At 51.0% G+C, this 23,032-nt stretch overlaps 1 long non-coding RNA gene across 2 annotated transcripts; it reads left to right on the top strand.

Moving 5' to 3' along the window:
- Nucleotides 1-5,925: 5,925 nt before the first annotated feature.
- Nucleotides 5,926-21,714, top strand: LOC135283241 (uncharacterized). Of its 2 annotated transcripts, none has more exons than XR_010349082.1 (3): nt 5,926-6,082; nt 6,185-6,340; nt 20,530-21,714. It is a non-coding gene; the product is annotated as an uncharacterized LOC135283241 (long non-coding RNA). The 2 variants fall into 2 exon arrangements; XR_010349080.1 differs by lacking the exon at nt 20,530-21,714 and adding an exon at nt 7,330-8,061.
- Nucleotides 21,715-23,032: the final 1,318 nt, after the last annotated feature.

Here is a 23,032-nt window from a genome sequence, read left to right as displayed (position 1 = left end):
TTGCTCCAGGGCAGGGATGTGGCCCTAGGGCAGGGCTGGCTTTCCCTGCTGCCCCAGCCGAGGCACAGCCCAAGGCAGCTCCTGTTGCCAGGCTCTGCTGCAGGGCTGAACAGCCGCGGGTGCAGCCAGGGGTGCCCAGGGCTGTCCTGCAGAGCAGGCTCCTGCAGACCAGGGTGCTGTGCTGGGGCAGGGACTCTGCTGCCTGCCAGGGACAGCTCTCAGCCGGCCCGGGGAGCTGCTCCCAGCACTGGGGAGAAGCTGCTGGGGGAAGGAGCCATCCTGAGCAGGGCAGGTGCTGCTGCTGTGAGGGGCTGGGTGGGGCAGGGCTGCTCCCAGCTCCAGACCAGCCTGGGCACAGCTCTGGAAGAAACTTCCCAAAGAAGGTAAGCCTGGCATTGCTGGAAAGATCAGGAGCTTTCCTGGGAGTGTTTTCAGTTTCCTGCTTGGAAAAGGATGGGAAATTTGGGGTGATGACAAAAAAGATTCTTGCATTTTATACATTTCTTCATATATTCGTAGCTCTGTAAATTACTATTATACAGTTACAAAACTATAATCCTTATTTAAATCTATTAAACTCTTTATTAACTCTATTAAACTACTATGATATACTTCTATATTTATACTCCTTAATTAACTCTAGTACATTTCCTAACCTTTCTATTAGATTTTAGAACAATAATCCGACTGTCTAAATAAAGTCCTGAAATACTGTATAGTCTTATTATCAGGTAGAGGACCTACAAGGAGAATGCTTTGGTTTTTGACCAGCATGTGAGCAGTCATAAGAAAGAGTGGGGCAAAGAGTAGGACATACTCCAATGGGTTGAGCCAGGGGTGTGTAACCAGGGCAACTGAGTCTCCTATTGGATGTTCCTGTTAAATATCCCGATTATTCAACCTTAATAAATTGTTGAAATCACGGGCCAGGTGTGCCCCATCCCCACTGGGACACCTGGAAGCTTCCAATAAAGGTCTGGTTTTTATTTTATTGTTCCAACACTGTTGCAAGTTGTTTTTACTCTTTTGATTATAGACCAACAGAGGAATGAGAGGCAGAGCAGGAATTTTAATCCCAGAATCACAGAACATTCTGAGTTGAATGAGACATACAGGATCATCAAAGGAATGTTTGAACATTTACAGAGACTCCTGAACTGTAACTTTGGGTCGTCAGTCTCTGCTGGGAGCCTCCCAAAGGGCCCTCAGCCACTCCTCAGCCCTGGACAGCAGCAGCAGCATCCCCTCTGCAGGGCCCAGCAGGGCTCTCCTGAGCTGCCCTTGCCCACCTGCACACAGAGCCTGCCCCAGCCAGGGCCTTGCACACAGGCAGGTTTCTGTAGGGCCGGGGCCAGGGCACACGGGGTGGGATGGGCTCTGTGAGCGCTGGCAGGGACAAGGCTCCTCTCAGGAGGGAATGTCCAGGCCCAGGGAGATGTTCAGGCAAGGAGAGGGGGCTGAAGAGAGCAGTGCTGGGGCAGGAGGGCACTGTTGGTGTGTGGGAGGTGCCGGGCACAGCTGGGCACGGGAACACTGTCCTGCGTGCCTGGCTGTCTCTGCCCTGCCCTCTCAGGCGTAGCACCACAACATCTTCTCTTGTTTCTGCCCTGCCCTGATATTGTCACTGTTATCTGCTGCTCTCAGGGAGGCTCTGGCATTTGCAGCAGCTGAGTCAGGCACTGCCCTTGGCATTCCTGCCAGGCAGGGGTGTCCATGGGAATGGGGTGTCCAAGCTTCCCTGGGACCTGTGGGGCTGTGGGCAAAGCAGTCCATGGGAAAGGGGAATGAGCTGAGCCCCCTCCCTGAGATCCCATCATGGGCACAGCCAAGGATTTCCTTGCTGTGCCCTTCCAAGCTCTGAGCTGCCCTCCTGGGTGCAAATCTGTGCCAGAGCCTCTGGCAGTTCCTTGAATTTCCCACGGGGAAGGGCAGAGCTGCCAGAGCTGAGGAAATGCTGCTGGGTTTGCCAAGTAAGCCGTGAGTGTCCTTGGCACAAGGTGGGCGGAGAACTTGTCCAGAGACTTTTAGAGAGGGTGAGACACTCAGGGATTCCTCTGCTCTGGGCAGGGTCTGGCTTATCCCAGGCTGACCTGGGAGTGTGTCTGTGCGCTGATTGCAGCCAAAGGTGCAAAGCCAGGGCAGCTGGGAACAAGCCCATCCAGCCCCTCACCTCCCCTCAGCCACAGGGAATCCTTTGCCTCTCCCATCTCTCAGTGGCAAACTCTGAGTGCATCAGAAATGCTGGGGATTTATGACCTCACACAACCAGGAATGATGCATGGGTAGGAAAACAATTCCTAAAACCAACTCCTGCCATCCTTTAGACTTGGGAATGCAGATGCTACCAAGCCTTTCTGCATCAGGAATGATTCCATTGCCAAATCCTGAATATCCAGCCTTGTCCCTCGGACACATGGCCAAAAACCATGAGCAGTGGGGCAGGGATGGCTCCTTGAGAGCCCCCATGCACAGGCCTGGCTGCTCCTGGCACACTCTACCTGCTCAACTGGAGCTCAGGCAGGGACCTGGGGGAAGGTTTTCCCAGAGCAGGGACAAGGGTGGGTGAGTCCCAGCGAGGCAGGCACAGGGGATGGCCCAGGTTTGGCTCAAAGCAGCCTGTCCTCACTTGTCACTGTCTTTTCTCCATCAACAGGTCCCCATGTGCAGACACAACAAATGTCCAACAGCAGCTCCATCAGGCACTTCCTCCTGCTGGCGTTGGCAGACATGCGGCAGCTGCAGCTCCTGCACTTCTGCCTCTTGCTGGGCATCTCCCTGGCTGCCCTCCTGGGCAACGGCCTCATCATCAGCGCCGTAGCCTGCGGCCAGCACCTGCACACGCCCATGTTCTTCTTCCTACTCCACCTGGCCCTCAGCCACCTGGGCTCCATCTGCACCACTGTCCCCAAAGCCATGCACAATTCCCTCTGGGACACCAGGAACATCTCCTACGCAGGATGTGCTGCTCAGGTTTTTCTGAATTTCTTCTTCCTTTGCTCAGAGCTTTCCCTCCTGACCATCATGTGCTACGACTGCTACGTGTCCATCTGCAAAGCCCTGCACTGTGGGACCCTCCTGGGCAGCAGAGCTTGTGACCACATGGCAGCAGCTGCCTGGGCCAGTGGCTTTCTCAATGCTCTCATGCACACAGCCAATACATTTTCCCTGCCCCTGTGCCATGGCAATGCCCTGGGCCAGTTCTTCTGTGAAATCCCGGCAATCCTCAAGTTCTCCTGCTCCAAATCTTATTTCAGGGAACTTGGGCTTATCGCTATCAGTGCCTGTTTAGTATTTGGTTGTTTTGTGTTCATTGTCTTCTTCTATGTGCAGCTCTTCAGGGCTGTGCTGAGGATCCCGTCTGAGCAGGGATGGCACAAAGCCTTTTCCACATGCCTCCCTCACCTGGCTGTGGTCTCCCTCTTTATCAGCACTGGCATGTTTGCTCATCTGAAGCCCCCATCCATGTCCTTCCCACCTGTGGATCTGTCCCTGTCAGTTCTGTACTCGGTGGTGCCTCCAGCCCTGAACCCCCTCATCTACAGCCTCAGGAACCAGGAGCTAAAGGCTGAAGTGAGAAGACTGATGACTGGATGTTTTCAGGAAAATTAATCTCCTGGCCAGTGTTTGCAAATCACTTTTAATAAATGTCATTTTTGATGCTTCTTGTTGTTTTCATTGGGTTTTTTTTTAGTTTAAAAAATTTATTAATATTGTCCACAGTGAAATGCCATTCTATGTGCCATTACTCATTTTGTTTCTCTCCACAGTCCCTGTGGCCACAGACTGTGTCAATACGGGGCTGCACTCTCAGTGGCTTTAAAGGAACGAAAGGATCTCCCAGCAGAGTTTTCTGCAGAGATGCCCTTTTGCTGCCTTCTCTGGAGCTGCAGCAGCAATGTCTGTGTGCAGAGCTGGGGGCAGATCAGTGCTGGCACAGCAGCTGTGCCCAGCAGCAGCAGCAGCACTTGGTGTTGCCAGTGCTGCTGCCGTGGCCCTGTCCCGCTGCCCTGGTGGCCCTGGTGTTGCTGCAGGTCCTGAGTGCTCTTGGGGCCGGGCACAGTCCTGGGGGTGGCAGTGCCGGGGCTGCAGCAGGGACAGGCCATGGGCACTGCTGGGGCAGCGCTGACGCCTCAGGCCAGGCCCTGGGGGCTCCAGGCTCCTTGCCCAGGCTCTCTCAAGAACACAGCCAGGCCAATGCTCAACACAGAAAAGCCCCAGGGTGAGCAGCCCCAGGCTGGCCGTGGGCAGGCTGGGAACAAACAGCATGGCTGGGGCTCTGCAAGGGCCCTGGGGGAGACGGGAAGGAGCAGCAGAGCAGGGGCTGATCCATCCCCAGTGCACTGCACAGCCCAGGGCAGCGTCCCAGAGAATCCTGATGGAGCTGCCAACAACATCCCCCCTCTGCAGCCCTGGCCTCTCCCCCAGCTCACAGAGGTGCCACATCCTTGCAGGCACAGACACAGGAGCAGTGGCTCAGGAGCCCCTGTTTGCATTGCACAGAGCAGGCGGGAGCACCCCCATGCTGTTGCTGTGGGGACATGAACCTGAGGCAGCACAAATGCCATCAGCCCCTGGGGCCAGTAAGGGCTGGGGGACACCAGGGAAAGCACTCAGCTTTGTCGTGGCCTCTGCAGTCAGCCACAAAGTTTGTTCCCATCAGCTGGGAGTTTCTTGTGCCACTGCAGACATTGTTGCTCAGAGTTGGGGCTGCCTGGCAGCCACCCCCAAACTGCCCTCAGCATTTTCTTGGCTTCACCTTTCCTTTCTTTTCTCTACCTTTTTACAAATCTCTTCCTATTGTCTACCCCTGTTCCTTCCCCTGCAAACAGCCCATCCCTGTCTGCCCTTCCCTCTGCGGCCCCACTCCCCACTGCAGTTCCTGACTTGGCACCATGGGAATGTCCCTTGGGGAGCAGGATCATCCTCCAAGTGCTGCAGGAGTTGTCTGCAGGCTCCTGCAGTGCCTGTTGCTCCTCCCTTGCCAGAGGCACACCAGGCCAGGGGGGCAGATCTGGGCTGCTGTGTCTGCCTGTGGGGCTCCCTGTTCTGGGCAATGAGGAGGAGCTGCAGAGGCTCTGCAGGACTGACAGGATGGGCTTTGGGGCTGGCAGGAGAAGCTGAGGCACCTGGGCTGCTGGAGCTTCTGAAGAGGAGGCCCAGGGCTCATCCTGCAACTGCCGCAAGGGTGGTTTCAGAGAATCCCAGAACCAGCAAGGTTGGAAAAGGCCTTGGAGATCATCAAGTCCAACCTGTGCCCTGACACCTCCTTCTCTTCCCTGAGCCTCCTCTTCTCCAGGATAAACAACCCCAGCTCCCTCAGCTGCTCCTCAAAGGACTTTTGCTCCAGACCCCTCCCCAGCCTTGTTGCCCTTCTCTGGACATGCTCCAGCCCCTCCATGTCCTTCTTAAATTGGGGCCCCAGAACTGGACACAGCACTCGAGGTGCAGCCTCACCAGTGCTGAGTATAGGGGAAGAATGACCTCCCTGCTCCTGCTGGCCACACCATTCCTGATCCAGGCCAGGAGCCGTTGGCCTTCTTGGCCACCAAGGCACATTGCTGCCTCATGTCCAGCCTGCTGTCCATCTGTGCCCCCAGTTCCCTTTCTGCCTGGCTGCTCTCCAGCCACTCTGTCCTCAGCCTGTAGTGCTGCAGATGTTGATGTGGCCAAAGTGCAGGACCTGGCACTTGGTCTTGTTCAACCTCACCTTGTTGGATTTGGTCCCTGGATCCAGCCTATCCAGGGCGCTGTGCAGAGCCCTCCTGCCCTCCAGCAGATCCACACTCCCAGCCAACTTGGTGTCACCACACTTCCTTGAGGCCCATGAGTGTCACAATTGTCTCCATGATTCCATGAGGCCTCTCCGTGTCACAATGTCCCTTTGGTTCCATGGAACCCCTTGGTGTCACAAAGTCCCTTGGATCCTTGGTCCCTGCAGTTTCACAGTGGGGCCGTGGTCCTCCAAGTCCCTGCAATATCACAATGGATCCTTGGTTCCCTGAGGTCTGGCACTGCAGCAATGTTCTCCTTGGTTCCCACAGTCTTTTGTACCTCTTACTCTCAGACAATAGAAGAACACCTGGTAGATGATGGGGAGTGGGAGGAGATATCTACTCGAGGAGGGGGTAATAATAAAAATAATAAATAATATTTATAAAAATTCCTCCTGACCCCCACTCCCAAGCCAGGTGCCACTTCAGAACAGGTATGAGCCCCTGGATCTGGAGAGTCAGCCACATGATTTAGAAGAAAATTATCTGTCCATTGAGCCTCCCAATTATGATTCATGTCTGAGAAGGATTACCACCTCTAGCATCAAAAGGAAAGAAGGATAATCATGGTGAGTGACTCCCTTCTGAGGAGAACAGAGGGCCCCAAATGTGGACTGGACCCACCCCACAGAGAGGTCTGCTGCCTCCCTGGGGCTCAGAAATGGGATATCACTGAGAGACTGCCTGGGCTGATTCAGCCCTCTTATTATTACCCACTGCTGATACTCCAGGCCTGCAGTGATGCGATTGAAAAGAGGAGTGTCAGGGCAATTAAAAGGGACTTTAGGGCACTGGAACAAGTGGTTGATAGGACAGGGGCACAGGTTGTCTTTTCCTCAGTTCCTCTGGTGGCTAAGAAGAACAGTGAAAGGAATAGGAGAGCTCAAATTACTAACAAGTAGCGCAAGGCTTGGTGTTACCTGCAGAATTTTGGATTCTTTAATCACGGGGCAACTTGTATGGCAGCTGGTCTGCTTGAACCAGACAGGCTCCATCCTTCTGTTAAGGGCAGAAGAATTTTAGCTCGTGAACTGGCAGAACTTGTTGAGAGAGCTTTAAACTAGGATTGAAGGGGGAAGGGGATGCAGCTGGGCTCTCTGGAAGCAGACCCAAGGGTGGTAAACCTGAGTTAGGGGTGAAATCAGCAGCCCAGCTGAGGTGCATGGATACCAGTGCACGCAGCATGGGTAACAAACAGGAAGAGCTGGAGGCCATGGTCCAGCAGCAGAGCTGTGATGTAATTGCCATCATGGAAATGTGTTTGGATGACTCACATGGCTGGAGCACTGCATTAGATGGCTAGAAACTCTTCAGAAGAGATAAAAAAGGGAGAAGAGGTGGAGGGGTGGTTCTTTATATTAGGGAGGGCTTTGATGCTATGGATGTTGAAAGTAATGATGAAGTTGAATGCCTGTGGGTGAGAATTAGGGGGAGGGCCAACAAGGCTGACATCCTACTGGGAGTCTGTTATTGTCCACCCAGCCAGGAAGAAGAGGTGACAACTCATTCTATAAACAGCTAGAGAATGTTTCTGGATCATCAACCCTTGTTCTTGTAGGTGACTTCAACTTGCCAGACATCTGCTGGGAACTTAATACAGAAGAAAAAAGGCAGTCCAGAAAATTTTTAGTGTATGTGGAGGACAACTTTTGGCACAGCTGGTGGGTGGGCCCACCAGGGGAGGTACTGCGTTAGATCTTGTTGTTTGCAAATAGAGATGGGCAGGTGGGAGATGTGGTGGCTGGAGACTGCTTGGGGCAGAGTGATCATGAAATTATAAAATTCTTGATATTTGGTGAAGTCAGGAGGAACATTAATAAGACTTTTATACTAGACTTTTGGAGAGCAGACTTTGGCCTATTTAGGAGGCTTATTCAAAGAGTTCCTTGGGAAGCAGCCCTTAAATGCAAGGGGGTTCAGGAAAAGTGGATGTGCTTCCAAATACTGATCTTGAGGGCACAGGAACAGACTATCCCTGTGTGGTGAAAGATGAGGCGACGAGGCAATTGCCCAGCCTGGATGGGGAGGGAGGTTTTGGAGGACCTTAAGCATAAAAAGAGGATGAATCATCTTTGGAAGGAGGGTCAGGTATCTCAGGAAATATTTAAGAGGGCTTCTAGAGCATATAGGAAAAAAATCAGGGAGGCCAAAGCTCATTTTGAAATTAAAATGGCGACTTCTGTAAAGGATAATAAAAAATTTTTTACAAGTATATTAATGGTAAAAGGAAGGGTAAGACCAACCTCTGTTCTATACTGGATGAGGGAGAGAACTTAGTAACTACAGATGAGGAGAAGGCAGAAGTGCTTAACACCTTCTGTGCCTCAGCCTTTAGTGGGAACATAACTTTTCCCCAGGACAACTGTCTTCTTGGGTTGGGTGATGGTGCCAGGGAACAGAATGGTCCCCCCATTATCCAAGAGAAGGCAGTCAGAGAACTTCTGAGCTGCTTGGATGTTCATAATCCATGGGACCAGATGGGATCCACCCCAGGTTGATAAGGGAGCTGGCAGATGAGCTTGCCAAGCCACACTCCATCCATCATTTACCAGCAGTCCTGGCTCACTGGTGAGGTTCCAGATGACTGGAAGCTGCCCAATGTGACACCCATTCACAACAAGGGTGGGAAGGAGGATCCTAATAAATACAGGCCAGTCAATCTGACCTTGGTACCCAGTAAAGAAATGGAACAATTTATACTGAGTGTCATCACCCAGCACTTACAGCATGGCCAGGGTATCAGACCCAGCCAGCAGGGGTTCAGGAGGGGTAGGTGGTGTTTGACCAACCTGGTCTCCTTTTATGACCAGGTGACCCTCCTGGTGGATGCAGGAAAGGCTGGGGATGTGTCTATTTGGACTCCAGCAAGGCCTTTGGCACTGTCTCCCACAGCACACTCCTGGAAAAGCTGCAGCCCAGGGCTGGGACAGGAGCACTCTGTGCTGGGTTCAGAACTGGCTGCATGGCCGGCCCAGAGAGTGCTGGTGAGCGCTGCTGCATCCAGCTGGCAGCCATGCACCAGTGCTGTCCCTCAGGGCTCTGTGCTGGGACCAGCTCTGTTCAATATTTTTATTGATGACATGGATGAGGGGATTGAGTCTTTCATTAGTAAATCTGCAGATGACACTGAGCTGGGAGCGTGTGTCCATCTGCTGGAAGGTAGGCGGGCTTTGCAGGGAGATCTGGAATGGTTGGATGGATTGGCAGAGTCAAATCAGATGAAGTTTAGTAACTCCACATCCCAAGTCCTGCATTTTGGCTACAATAACCCCCTGCAATGCTAGAGGCTGGGGATGGTGTGGCTGGACAGTGCCCAAGCATAAATGGACGTGGGCATACTGGTCAACAGCCGGCTGGACATGAGGCAGCAATGTGCCTTGGTGGCCAAGAAGGCCAATGGCTCCTGGCCTGGATCAGGAATGGTGTGGCGAGCAGGAGCTGAGAGATCATTCTTCCCCTGTATTTGGCACTGGTGTACTTGGCATTCTTCCTGTGTACTGGCACTGTAACTTGAGTGCTGTGTCCAGTTCTGGGCCCCCCAATTTAGGAAGGACATTGAGGACCTGGAGCATGTCCAGAGAAGGGCAACAAGGCTGGTGAGGGTCTTGGAACACACATTCTGTGAGGAGTGGCTGAGGGAGCTGGGGTTGTTTAGACTGGAGAAGAGGAGACTCAGAGTTGACCTTATTACTCTCTACAGCTTCCTGAAATGTGGTTGTAGTCAGGTGGGAGTCGATCTCTTACTCCGGCAACAACTGACAGAACCAGAGAACACAGTCTTAAGCTGCACCAAGAGAAATATAGGTTGGATATTAGGAAAAAGTGTTTTGCAGAAAGGGTGATAAAGAATTGGATTTGTTTGCCCTGGGAGATGGTAGAGCCACCATCTTTGGATGTGTTTATAAAAGGCAGGATGTGGCACTCGGTGCTGTGGTTTAGTTGAGGTGCTGTTAGGGCTGGGTTGGACTCAATGATCTTGAATGTCTCTTCCAACCCTGCAATTCTTTGATTCTGTGACTCAGTGATCCCAATGGGCCCCTGCCAGCTCAGCCCCTTCTGCAATTCTCACCCTTTGGCTCAGCATTTGTGTCCCCTGCAGGCGCTGGCAGAGCTGTTGGGGACAGGGCAGGAGTGGGGCAGCCCCAGCGTTCCCCTGTTTGTGACACCCCAGTGGTGACAGTCTCAGCGTTCCCCTGTGTGTGACACCCCAGCAGTGACAGCCCCAGCGTTCCCCTGTGTGTGACACCCCAGCGGTGACAGCCCCAGCATTCCCCTGTCTGTGACACCCCAGCAGTGACAGTCCCAGCGTTCCCCTGTGTGTGACACCCCAGTGGTGACAGCCCCAGCATTCCCTCCCTGCAGATGCTCCAAGGGAAGCGTCCAGAGGCGAGTCCAGTCCATGGAACTGAGCGGCCACTGCCCAGCTGTCCTGGTTTAGGGCAAGTTTGGGAGATAACCCCCAAAGGGGCTTCTCTACAAAAGCAGATTCAATTGCCCCTCACCCCTCCAACCGGTTCGGGAGAAAATATCTCCTTGGAGAAAAAGTGGAAAGAAACCTGTTTATTAAATAATAGAAACCAAACAATATTAAACAATAAAACTTCTCCTGCTCCAAAGAAAGCAAACTCAGAACAGTCCCCTCCCCAGGTTGCAGCTCGGCTCACTCAGTCTTTGATCAGTCTCTCTGGTGCTGGAAACACTGTGGCTCAGGCCTGGCCAGGGGGGCCACAGGTGGAGCTGACGGTGCTCTTCTGAGTGTTCAGTCTAGAGCAGACTTGAACAGGTCCAAGAAAAAAGGAAAAAGCACAGTCCAGGGAACTTCTTTGCCTCAGCTAGCTAAAACTAACTAAAAGCAGAAAAAAAGGGAAAAAGGAGCTCTGTCCGGCTGTCTGTCCATCCGCGGACAACACAGTCCAGGAGCAGGAATGTGGAGGAGTGAGAGAAGTCTGAAAAAAAACTGTGCGCTTCTTCCCTCCCCTCCTGACTGTCTGGAAGAGAGTCTTAAAGGTGTAAAACTTATTATTCAGTATAAACAGAACAAGACGACTGGGGATAAAAGCATCATATAGTCAACCCAGGACAGTCACGTTGCGTTTGGTGTGAATAATGCTGAAAGCAGACTTCTCCATCCCAAAATTCGACATCCTGAGAGGGAGAGGAAACTGTGGCAGGGATGGAATAATTCACAGAGAAAGGAATAACCAAGGGACAGCACTGAGAGCTTCTGCAGAGCTGCTGAGCTGTCCCAGCCTGGGCACATCTGACTGAGAGGGCAGCACTTCAGACTAGAGAAGCCCCGTCCCAAATTTTAACAGCAGCGTCTCCTGACATTTCCCTACTTGGGGGTGTGGAGATTCCCTGCAGTGGGGACACCGCTCAAGGTCACTTCTCCAGGCTGAGCCAAAGGAATTTGCCTATGATCATTAGTCTGGGGGAGTTACATTAATCTCTCTTAAATAACTGGTTTTGCTTTAACACAGTTGCTTTGAAATCACTTCCAAGTGCTCCATACAAATAATATGTTATAGCTCTTATATATTGGTGTAAATATTTCTGATTAAGATAATTTTGTCTCATCATTGCTATAATAGATATTTATATAAATATCTCTGCTTTGCCATCCTTAATCCTGTGAAACAAATTCTATAAAGGTGTCATGGTTTGACCCTGGCACAATACCAGTGCCCCCATGAAAAGTATATTTGCAAAATGGTTACCGTGAGATGGGACTCGGAAACAGAACAAAGCAGGCTCCAACTTGGGAATGGAGCAGAAAAAAAAACCCAACACTTTATTAATCTACAACATAGAGACAAAAGGGAAAAAAAGGAAAAAAAATTACACACGACAATCCACAATGGAACACTTCCAAAACACTCTTCCTCCTTCTACCTTTCTAACACTCAATCCTCTCTAACACTCACTTTTCAGTCCAATATCATCTCTCACACAACCTCCCCCCAGTTCATCAGGAGAGAGGAGTCTCCCTTTTACACCATGGGCCTCCCCACGAAACACAGTTGGAACCTCCTGTGCTTCTGTGTCACACGTGGCAGCCGCCCGGAGAGAATCTGCCGTGGTGACCATCTTCCTTCCATGTCCAGTGCTCTCACCACTGACCATGGATCTAAACTGCTTCTTAGGTCTTTTTAAGAATGCTTTGCTCAGTTTCAAGAAGTGGCAGCCTCTCACTATTTGGGACACCAGTCCCCCCCATATTTCACCCCTTGGGGCCGAAGGACCTCGTGAACAGAGATCTTTCTCCTCTGAAGGCAGAGGGCTCCACCACATCCTCCTCATCAGTCTCTGTTCCCTCTACTTCTTCTTACAACAGCTTTGTCACTTTTGGTTTTTGGCCAACTGCCTCCCCCAAGGTGCAGTCTCTACATTACAAGAAGAAATTGGTTCTGTCCCGTGGCCATGTAAGAGAAAAGTCTAGCCCAACAGTCCACTCCATCATCTCCTCCATCTATGACACTTCTCATCTGCTGGCATTTCTTTATTCACTCAAACCTTCTTCTCATTTGCTCATCCTTCGTTCCCTCTCAATTCTCAGCTGGGGAGGATCACTGTTTTTACAGCTTCCATTGTTTCAGTACCAAAAGGGGTTAAAACCTCAGCAGCGGTCTGCCAGCGGCTGGGCACCTTGCCCCCCCGCCCCCCCTTCTCCTCCTGGCCGTGGTGTTGGCACAAGATATCAAATTTCAAGCCAGCACAGTCTCTATCACTCTCTGCCCAAACATCCCAGATCTCCTCCACCCTGCACCTTGCAGGGCTCCAGCCTCCCTTCCCTCAGGCCGCATGGCCTCCCAGTCCCCCAGCCAGATGCAGCTGGGCAGGGGGGAGGTCAAATCAACTCATCGCTGGACTCAAAAGAGAGAGTCCCTCTGGGAATCTTCTGCTTTTAACACCTGTGTGTTCTCAGAGGCGTATCCAGGTCCCCATTGGCCACACCTGGTGCCAATTTTCAAATCTGGCCACTGATTGGTTTGACCACAACTTTCCCAGAAACTCACTTCCTGGTCAAACCACAACAAAATGTTAATTCCACCTCATTAATTCTCCAAACACAAATGCTTGAAAAGTCCGGGGCTGGGATTGGAACCAGCTGCTCCAAGGCTGTTCTCACAAAAAAGAGCTTAGAAAGCCTGGAGGTTCTTGGGGGTGTTTGAGTGTGGATATGACAGTCCGGTCAGAGACAAAGAAAGCAAGATAAGCTTTCCCATGAATTGGTCTGGGAACGTTTAGGGAGCTGGAGAGAAGGAATTGTAAACTATCCACAGGTGGTGTTTGGAATAAGTTGGCTTTTTTTCCATAAAATTGTTTAATGGAAGGTGTTTTATTAATTAGCCAATCGTGTGAAATGTGTTGATTAAATGACCAATGAGGTCCACTTGTAGCAAACCAAACTATAAAATAAGACGATTGACTAAATGGGTGGCTTTTAGCCCTTAACCTTCTCATCTGAGTCTGTGTCATCTCTGACTCCATGGTGATATTTGGGGATCTGTGGGGCCTATTGGGGATCCTTTCTGCACCTTGTGACCCAACAGGAGCTTCTCCAGTAAACTTAGCCTGAAGTTCCTGTTGTGCCTATGACAGGAAACCGTGGGAGTGTCTGGGACATCCCGGCTCTTTGGCAGCCTGGGGACTCCTGGGATGTCACCATGGAGCCCCCTGTGTGTGCCTGTGACAGATCGGTGCCTTTGCAGCCCAAGGTCCCCTGGGATGTCACTGTGGAATGGCTGTGACTGCATCTGAGCACAGGGCTCTTTACCATCCCCAGAAACCCCTGGGAGGTCTCCATGGAGCCCCTGTCTCTGCCCGTGACATTCCAGCTCTTGAACAGCCTGGAGACTCTTGGAAAGTACGGGTGGAACCCCTCTGAGTGCCTGTGACAAATCTGATCCTTAGCAGGCAACCATCCCCAGCCCCCTGTTGCTGTGCTCAGTCCCTTGGCAGCTCCATGCAGACCCCAGGCCAGAGGTGGTTGCCATGGACACCAGCTCAGGCCTGCAACCAGAGCCCGTTGCCATGGCAACCATTGGCAGTCCCATACCCAGGGTCATGGGATCCTATATCTACAGAATTGGCTGAGCTGGGAGGGACCCATCAGGAACCTGGAGTCCAACTGCTGGCCCTGCACAGGACACCCCAACAATGCCAGTCTGGGTCTGGCAGTGCTGTCCAAACACTGCTGGAACTCAGAGAGCCCTGGAGCTGGGAGCCTTCCCTGGGGAGCCTGGGCAGTGCCCCAGCAGCCTCTGGGCAAAAACCTTTTCCTGAGATCCAGCCTCAGCCTTCCCCGACTCAGCTGCAGCCATTCCCTCCAGTACTGTGCCTGGGCACCAGAGGGAAGAGGTTCCCACAGCCCCAGCCAGGGACTCGCTCCCAAGGCTGTTGCCATGGCCAGCAGGGCTGGGACCAACTGGGATGCTTGGTTTCCACAGGCCTGGTTTTACGAATAGGATTCCCCAATTTCCAGCTCCTGTAAAACTGCATTGCCGCTTGCTACCCTCCCGCCTTCCATCGAAAGCAAAAATGCAAAGATTGAGGGATGGAATAAGAACAATTTATTGGTGACAGCAAAAAACAAACAGAAACAAAAACAATATTGATAACAGAAGGGATATAAAATGTTGAGAGCTTTGTAACAAGCTGGCTCCGAGCGATGAAGTAATGCACCGAGCAGGTGATGGAGCGGGACAGCCTGGGAAAGTGTGATAGTTATACCAAAAACAGCACGTAGATAGCTGATAGCTAGTTAGCCAATGGTGAGCTGGGATTTTGCACTATGCATGAGCTAATTAAAAGGTGTATAATAATCGGTGATTCGGGAATAAAGACGAGACTTGTCGATCATCATATGGTGAGCAAGTCTTCCTTCTCCATCAAATGGCTGACCCCGACGTCGACGACTACGGACGGACACGGCTGCCACGGATGGGGAAGTAGGAGCGGGTCCTTCTGAAGCAAGGGGGGGGATGGCAAACGAACCACTGCGTTCGCGGCCCTAGGAGCCATATAGGTGGTCCTAGCCTACGTGCTGCCGAAGTCTGTAAGCCTTGCAACAGCGCTGATTAGAAATGGAAAGGCAAGCAGCATATGATTTATTTATTTGCTTTTTAAAAAAGCAGCAGATTAAGGACATAGACTTGCAGAAAGAGCTCCCACAGTTGTTAGCTTCCGGTTGTGCACAAGGAGTTTCTCAAGATCCTTGTGCACTACATGAGTTAACAGAGTGGCGTAAGTTCGGGACCATGAGGGTGGTTATGCGCGCCGCGGGAGAGCCCAGGGCAGACGCGGCGGCGAAAACGTGTATAGTAGCGGCGGTCCCGGCAGTGCGGCGGCGGAGCGGACCGAGCGCTGTGGCGGCGGCGTGCTCGGTGCCGGCAGCGGTTACGCGCACCGCGGGTCCAGTGACACGCACGGTGACAAAAACTCGCACGGCAGCTGTCCGTGGGGAAAGCGCACAGATCGGGAGGGGGGTGCCGGCCAGGGCCAAGCCGGCCAAAGAGAGACGCGGCAGCCGAATACGCGGCAGCGATAAGCGCAGTGCCAATGGTAGCGGCGGCGGACGCGCACCAGTAATGCAAAACCTGAAAGCTGGAGCTAGGAGAGCTTTTTCACTTTTTGCAAGTGCACAAGAGCACCAGCGGTGTGGGACGTGCTCCCGCTGACTGCGGGTGTTGGCGCAGAGCCAGGGAGAACCAGCCCGAGCGGAAATCCAAGCAGAGTGGAGCCCAAAGGAGATCGGGGCTGCGCGGGTTCGGGCGAGGGCGTTCCTTTCTGCACCCCCGGGATAGCGCAGACTGAGGCTGCCGGAGCAGGCAGGAGACAGGCGCGAGCAGACATTCCTCGGGGCACCACCCTGTCACAGCTGCTCGGCAACCAGCCCATCACAGCAATTCAAACAAGTGTCTAAGAAAAAACAGGTCAGGAATTTTTCCTTCAAGATCAGGATAGAAAACTTCTGAAACTTCACACAGTGCATCATACAGCAGATGTTATACAAGGCATTTCACCCAACTGTTCCACAGACTTTACAATTAGTTTACCAGTTTGGTTTTTTTTTTTGTAAATGTGTTTGCTTTTCTAAAAGTGACTCAGTATTTGGGTTTGATGGCTTTAAGTTTGATGACTTTATTACCTTTCCCTTGCCTGAGGCGAGAACAACCTTTTAGGGGGGCAGAGTCTTAAGTAAACTTCCTAGTTTCTGTTTGGGCTACGTGTAAGAAGATTTAAACTGTAATATTTCTGTATACTATGGTTTTTATAGTCTTTGCTCTCTTCTATTCATTAAGAGATAGCATTAGATAAATGGATGTAAATGTGCTAATTATTTTGTACTATCCTTATTTTAAGTGAAATTATTTGTGTTTAAGATTATCTGTCATCTTTCTCAGTTTTGTTTTAAAATATCTATCCAAGATTCAAAGTTTTAAGAATTATTTATATTAAGTTTATAACCTTTGTTATTTTTAGTTTTTGTAAGTAATGCTGATAGATAGTGATTGTTGTTAATACTAGATGAATACTCTGGGAAGGTTGTCTTAACCCCTTCAAGCACTTCTTGTTAGGGAGTTTTCAGATTTTTGTGATGAAAATTGTTGTTGGTATATTGTAACATTTGCAGCCGACTTTCATGTGTTTTCCTTTCATGTGTTTTTCTATTTTTTTGTGTGATCACCTGCAAGACACGTGTCTCTTCAAGATCCTGTCTTTTTATTTCCTAACTATTTAGATGTTTCTGAGGGTTTTTATCCAAATTTCCAGTTTTGTAGTCTTTTAATTATTATTACAGGAATACTCCAGCAGAGAATTCAAGAAGTTTGCTGTGTTTGGAAAATCTCTGTCTTGACAGAAACTTCAGAAGGATTCAATTATTTGCTGGTTTATTGGTTTGTAACCCTAAGGTTTTTTGTTTATAACAGTTGTTTTTAAAAGTCCTGTTTAAAAGGTATGTTAAGTGATACTCACCAATTAGAGTTCGAGCTCTGGCCAAGTTCTAACTCTATTTGGATGGAGTGACTGATAATCAACCCAGATGTTTTCTGCATCAAAAAGTATTCAAGTCCTTTTGACTTGGCAATTTGACCATCTATGACAGCTGAGCCATTTTCAAAAGTGATTTGGAGAAACATGAGTCCGGACATGATTTCTCCAATTCTCTGTCATTTTAAAGTTTATCAGCTGTCGCAGACTCTGGGATAAGAGTTTAGTGTTATAGTGTTTAGTAATTTTCTGATCTTATATGTTGCCTTGCAGGCAAGGCGTAACGACCTGGTTCCAAGGAAACGCAGCACGACGGCCCAATGCTCTTGGCCGCTCGGGCTAAGGACACGCAGACATCAATGTGATAGACGGTCCAAAAGGCCCTTTATTGGTTTTCTCCTCGGTATATATACCCTTGGTCCTTCCCCTACCTTCGGGGTCTGACTTTTACCTTATATGGTTAGTAAGGGGACTGGGTGGAGGCCGTGTTAGGTAGGGTTACAACATTCTTGGGGGGATTACAACATTCTTGGTCTCTTGTCCTGCGGCTCTCCTTATCTCTAGGAGTCAGGTGAGGGAGGCCCTATCAGGTTTCCGTGACAGCCCGAAATCTTCCGACCGCCTGTCCCTATTCTCTCTGCCACATCTCCCCCCCCTTCTCCCACAAATGGATGAGGTAGTTGTCTACATGCTGATATGAGGTATCTAAGGTTGTCGCTTGACAAGGAAAGGGGATTTGGGGTTCCTGAGTTAGTTTTTCTGCCTGGCAAGTTCTTTCTCGGGTTCTTGCGTCTGGCAGCGTTCCCTGTTGAACTCCCTGTTGAATTCACAGCATCGGATGTCTGCCTAAAAGCAGGATGTTGGTCTGCTCCAAGCGGGTCCGGACGAATGAGACTAGCTTGTTCAGTAGGCACGGTCCGAAGGTGACGGCTAGAAGCAGGATTGCTAACGGACCTATTAGGGAAGAAATTAGAGTGGTTAGCCATGGTGATTGATTGAACCAGGATTCGAACCAGCTTTGTTGGTCGTCTCTGTCTCTCTGTCTCTGAGCCAGTCTGTTTCGGAGTTCTGCCATGGAGTCTCTGACGACTCCTGTGTGGTCTGCGTAGAAACAGCATTCCTCCTTCAAGGCGGCGCACAGGCCTCCTTGTTGCATGAGTAGGAGGTCCAGTCCTCGCCTGTTCTGCAGGACCACCTCTGAAAGTGAGGAAACTGATTTCTCTAGAAAGGATATGGATTTCTCTATTCTCTGCAGATCCTCGTCGACGGTCCTCTGCAGCTGGGACAAACCCTGGTGATGGGTCGCCAAGGCCGTGATTCCCGTTGCCGTTCCTGCTGCTCCTAGGCCGAGCAACATTGCGATTGTTATGCCTGTTATTATTTCTCTCTTGTGGAGTCGGCTGGGTTCTCCGAGGAGTTGGTACACCTCCTCGTCTGAGTGATACAGGATCCTGGGAACGATTAAGACTTGGACACAGAAGTCTGTTGAGTCATTGAATTTGTCTAGGAACACACAGGGACTCACTCCGGATCTTTGCAAACCCACATGCCTGATGCGGATGGGACTACCCACTTTTTTCTCCTGTCGGGTTTGACTACTTTGGTGCACACATTGCCTTCCCGCCTAGCTAGGGCTGTATTTCCAAAGCATCTCCCCCTCCCCGTGACCTGACTTAGGGTGATTCCTTTGCGGGGAGTGTCCCATCTGCATTGGTGAGGGGCGTCTGCTGAGGAATATGTGAAAGGGGTATCTAGGGCGACTCCTTCGTAAAAGGGTGGTTTGACATCGTAACATAGCCAACAGGAATTGGTTAGGTTAGGGTTGGATTCGTTTAGGGATAGGAAGGTAGCTTCTAACATGCGAAGGATTGGGTCCGAATCCGACTTAGCTAAGCGATGTGTCTGAATGGTTCTCGCTAGGCCTGTCTGGGTATTCGCGACCCTTGTAGGTAAGGTTTTGGGGTAGGTCGTGTTTCTCCCTTTCTGCACGCTTTTGATTGCTTTGTTTGGTCCGACCGCTCGGGGTGCTGACGGTATGAGCCTGATAATCTGCACGTTAACCCACTCGTTTGTCCCGTGAAGGACTACTGTCCACATTTTTCCGAAGGCCCAACTGGGGTCTCTGGGCTGCAAGACTGTCATGTTGTACCTAATGCATCTCTGGATTTTTGGGAGTTTGTGGCTGTTTCGATGGGTGCTTTCGTGATGGAAGAGTGGTGTTTTGCAGCCTTTTGGCGCCCAAGTGAACTGCAAGAATCTGTCGGGTTCCTGTGGGTCCCACCCCGGCCCTGTCGGTCTGGTGTCTGTGACTATTGTTTCACAACCGTAGTGTCCGCAATATCTCCACCCCGGGCGATTACAGTAACTTTTTCCGGGGTTTGAGGCTGGGTACCAATAGGATAGGTATGTGTTTTTGGCGTATGGGGAATGAGGGTCTGGCTTTGGTCGTCCCGGGAACAGGTTTGTAATGCGAAGTATGAAGGATGGGGCGTCTGGTGTAATGACGTGTCTGAGCACCTTGTCATTGGTGAGGTGCCGGGTCCGCCGGCCGCCGCCGGCACGGCGCTGCCGGACTCCGCGGCCGCGATACTCTCCGTGCGGCGCGCGTCTGCTATTAAACCTTCCTAGAACGAACGCGAGTCCTGTTCCGCCGTCAGCGTCCCCGAATCGGCGGTTCGCGGTGGGGGGAGGGGAGGGGGCAGCGGCTCCGCGACCCCGGCGGGCTCTTCGGGCGGGCCGGGGCCGGGCGCGCTCCGTGGGGGGTTCAAGGGGTCCCGCAAGGTGGGCTGCGGGGTCGGGGAGTCCCGCGGGCACTGCGGAGGGGTCGGGGGGTCCCCCCGGGGCGCCGGGTGGTCGCGACCCGGGCTCGCGTCCGTGCGCGGGTTCGGGCGGGGAACGCCCGCCTCCCGCGTGTTGCCCCCCCCCCTCCGGGCTGTTTCCCGGGGCAGTTTGGGTCGCAACCACGCTCCCGATTTTTGGGGTTGCTAACAGCATGGTCTTTGCTGCTTCCCATGCCTCCTGCTGTTCTGAGGCCTTTTTTAAAGCTTCCTCTGCTTTAGCCCACACCTTAAGGCATTTCCCACTGCCTGTAACCTTTAAATCCTCGGCTAAAGCGAGTGTACATCTCTCCCACACCTCCGAATTTAATATGTCTACGGGACGAGTTATCGTCCTTAGCTCTTGGAGCTTATTAATAGCAAGCTGAAAATGCTTGAAGTCACATCTAATACCCCATTGTAAATTAAAATAACTCACGACTCGGGCTACAGCTTCCATGAGGCTGAGGCGGTCCCCACGCGACTCGGGCCACGACTTCCACGAGACTGGCGGTCCTACACGACTCTGGTCACAACTTCTGCAAGGTTGCGGCGGTCCTCGTAAAACTCAGGCCACAGCTTGTATGAGGCTATGGCGGTTCCAATTCAAACTCAGGCCACAGCTTCTATGAGGCTGTGGCGGTTCCGGAGGCGTCCCTCCTCGCTGTGGTGGAGTCCAGGACCCCCCGCAGCCGCTGGCCTTGTCCAGGAGACTCCCGATCCCGGGTTCTGTTTCTTTTGTGTTCCCGGGTTTCGGCACCACTTATATGTGTTGTTAATTGTGTGTATTATCTAAATTAATTCCTAATTACTCTTATCATTACTCTTATCTTAACATTTCTTTATGTAACATTGCAAGATGAAACCAGGACCCATTTTTCACCTCCAGGATTTTGAAAAGATTCTTCAGTCCTGCAGGGATGTGGGATTTGTTTGTGTTTCAACAGGTGCCCTGTCTCAGCTTGAAAAGAAAACGGGGGAGCTCAGGGTATTAGAGTGACTCTCTCCACCGCTACAGCAACAGAGAACTGTGAGACTGAAAATTGAAATGATTGCATCCCTCATAAAGAAAGGATGTTTTAGGGCAATCCAAGTTACAGGAGCAGAGCCTTCTACAATACGATTGCCTATCAAAAAGGGACAAGCTTGACTAGTATTTGGTGAACTCTGGGGAGCTCCAGGAAGCCCTTTTAGGAGCTGGAGCTGTCGTGGAGACTGGGAAACTTCATCCTAGTCCCCTCCAGTGGATGACAGAATGGGACTGGATAACAAAGCCCATTCGGAGTCTGTCACCATTAAGGGGGGCTATCACGGCCTTTACGGACACTGGTAAAAAGTCCAGGAGAGCAGCCGTGACATGGAAACAGCAAGGACAGTGGCGACAACATTTGTTAGATGCAGATGCCAGGGATAGTCTACAGACATTGGAACTTTTAGCTGTAGTATGGGCAATGATGAATTTAAAAGGTCCTTTGAATATTGTGACTGACTCCCTTTATGTAGCAGGAGTAGCTGCCAGGGTACTATACTGGGGGAGGGGATATCTTTGTGTTTCCTCTCCAACAGGACCCTTGTGGATCCCCGCAAAGTGGACTCGAGCTGTACCAGATGTTCAGGACCGTCGCGGCCTTGTCACCGGAGGACAAAGAGAGGGTGCACAACAAGCTGACGCTGATATTGCGACCCTATTTGCAACGCCTTCAGCCCTACTCTAACGACGCGCGACGTGCCTGCGTTCATCTTCCTGACGATTAGATCGAGTGGTGTCAGGACCTTACGGTAGAAGTAAAAGCTCCTCAATCACAGCCATGCCTGGACTGTGGGGACAATAAATGCGCTGCATGGATCGCGCTAGACTGTGGAGGCTGTAATAAGGTGTTTTGGTTGGAGCAATCGACCGTTCAGCAAAACTGGTGCCCAAGCTGCCGATTCTCTTGGAACTTGCAGAACTCGTGGCAGCGAGCACTAAGGGATTTCACAGGGCTTGATTTCGGAGGATCGTTAGGCTTATATGAAGCCCCGGAGCAAATTATTTTAGCATATGTTACTTGGCAACTTAAAACCTTGTGTGAGCGAGTAGAAAAGCAAGTACGTACTCACATAATAGCTTAGCGCTGTCGAAAGCTTGTGCCCCTCACACAGACATCCACTGCTGGACTGATTAAAAAGGACTGTGGGGTTGAGGAGGCACTAGACGACTGCATCAAGCAACTTAAGTCCTGTTCTCTTCACTCCAGAAGGACTGCCAAATAGGGCAACCCACATTCTGGAGCGAGCTGAAACAGGTAGTAGTAGCCACACTTTTACCTGGAGGGGCAGCTAACAAGGCCATGAATTTGGCCAAGCAGTTAGGCTGCTGGGCCAAAGACGAACTGAACGCCACCTCCCAGGTATTAGACATGTGGTCTCAAGATGTATAAAGTGTAAATCATGCAGTATTGCAGAATAGAGCAGCAATCGATTTCTTATTATTAGCTCAAGGCTATGGTTGTGAAGAATTTGAGAGTATGTGTTGTATGAATTTATCAGATCATTCTGTATCAATATGCTATAGAGATATTGTGTGATAGTATTGCTAATGCTTGTATTACCATGCTTGCTTAATTGCATACAAAGAATGGTGAGTCAGATGATAGAAAGGGCTTATAAAACAACAGTTCTGGCCCAAAAAGAAAACGGGGAAAATGTTGAGAGCTTTGTAACAAGCTGGCTCCGAGCTAAAGCTCACAGTGAGATTAATTTGACCAAGATAGAAAATGAAGGGAGTTGCCATTCCAATTAAACTGTGTCCTTGGCCCCGAGCGATGAAGTAATGCACCGAGCAGGTGATGGAGCGGGACAGCCTGGGAAAGTGTGATAGTTATACCAAAAACAGCACGTAGATAGCTGATAGCTAGTTAGCCAATGGTGAGCTGGGATTTTGCACTATGCATGAGCTAATTAAAAGGTGTATAATAATCGGTGATTCGGGAATAAAGACGAGACTTGTCGATCATCATATGGTGAGCAAGTCTTCCTTCTCCATCAATAAAAAAGGGAAAACTACAACACAACTGACTGTCTATTCCTGGCCACAATTTCCTCCTGCCTGGAAAGGACACCCTTTTCCTCAGGGAGAGAGTCCCTTTCCTGCCCCTGGCAATGACTTGAGGTGAGAGTGAATGTAATGACACAGCCATGGCCATACCCTCACGTTCTTTGATCCTGCATCATGTAATTGGCAGGGGCAGGAAAAGGGACAAGTGTCTTCCCAGCATGAATTACAGGGAACATGGATCACCATGGCTCTTCCCAACATGGGTCCTCCAACGGGGAGATGAAGCTAGAGCAGTTCATTAACCTCTTTCTGCAGCTGGGGCATTTGCAGAGCTTCCCTTACCAGTGACTCAATTGGTGTTGGGTCAGGTCAGAGCTCTGAATGAATCTCTTCCCACACTGGGGACACTCATA

This window comes from Passer domesticus, chromosome 18, assembly GCF_036417665.1.
Source record: "Passer domesticus isolate bPasDom1 chromosome 18, bPasDom1.hap1, whole genome shotgun sequence".
NCBI lineage: Eukaryota > Metazoa > Chordata > Aves > Passeriformes > Passeridae > Passer > Passer domesticus.
Note: the sequence above shows the minus strand (reverse complement) of the source record. Positions and strands in the feature narration are given on the sequence as shown.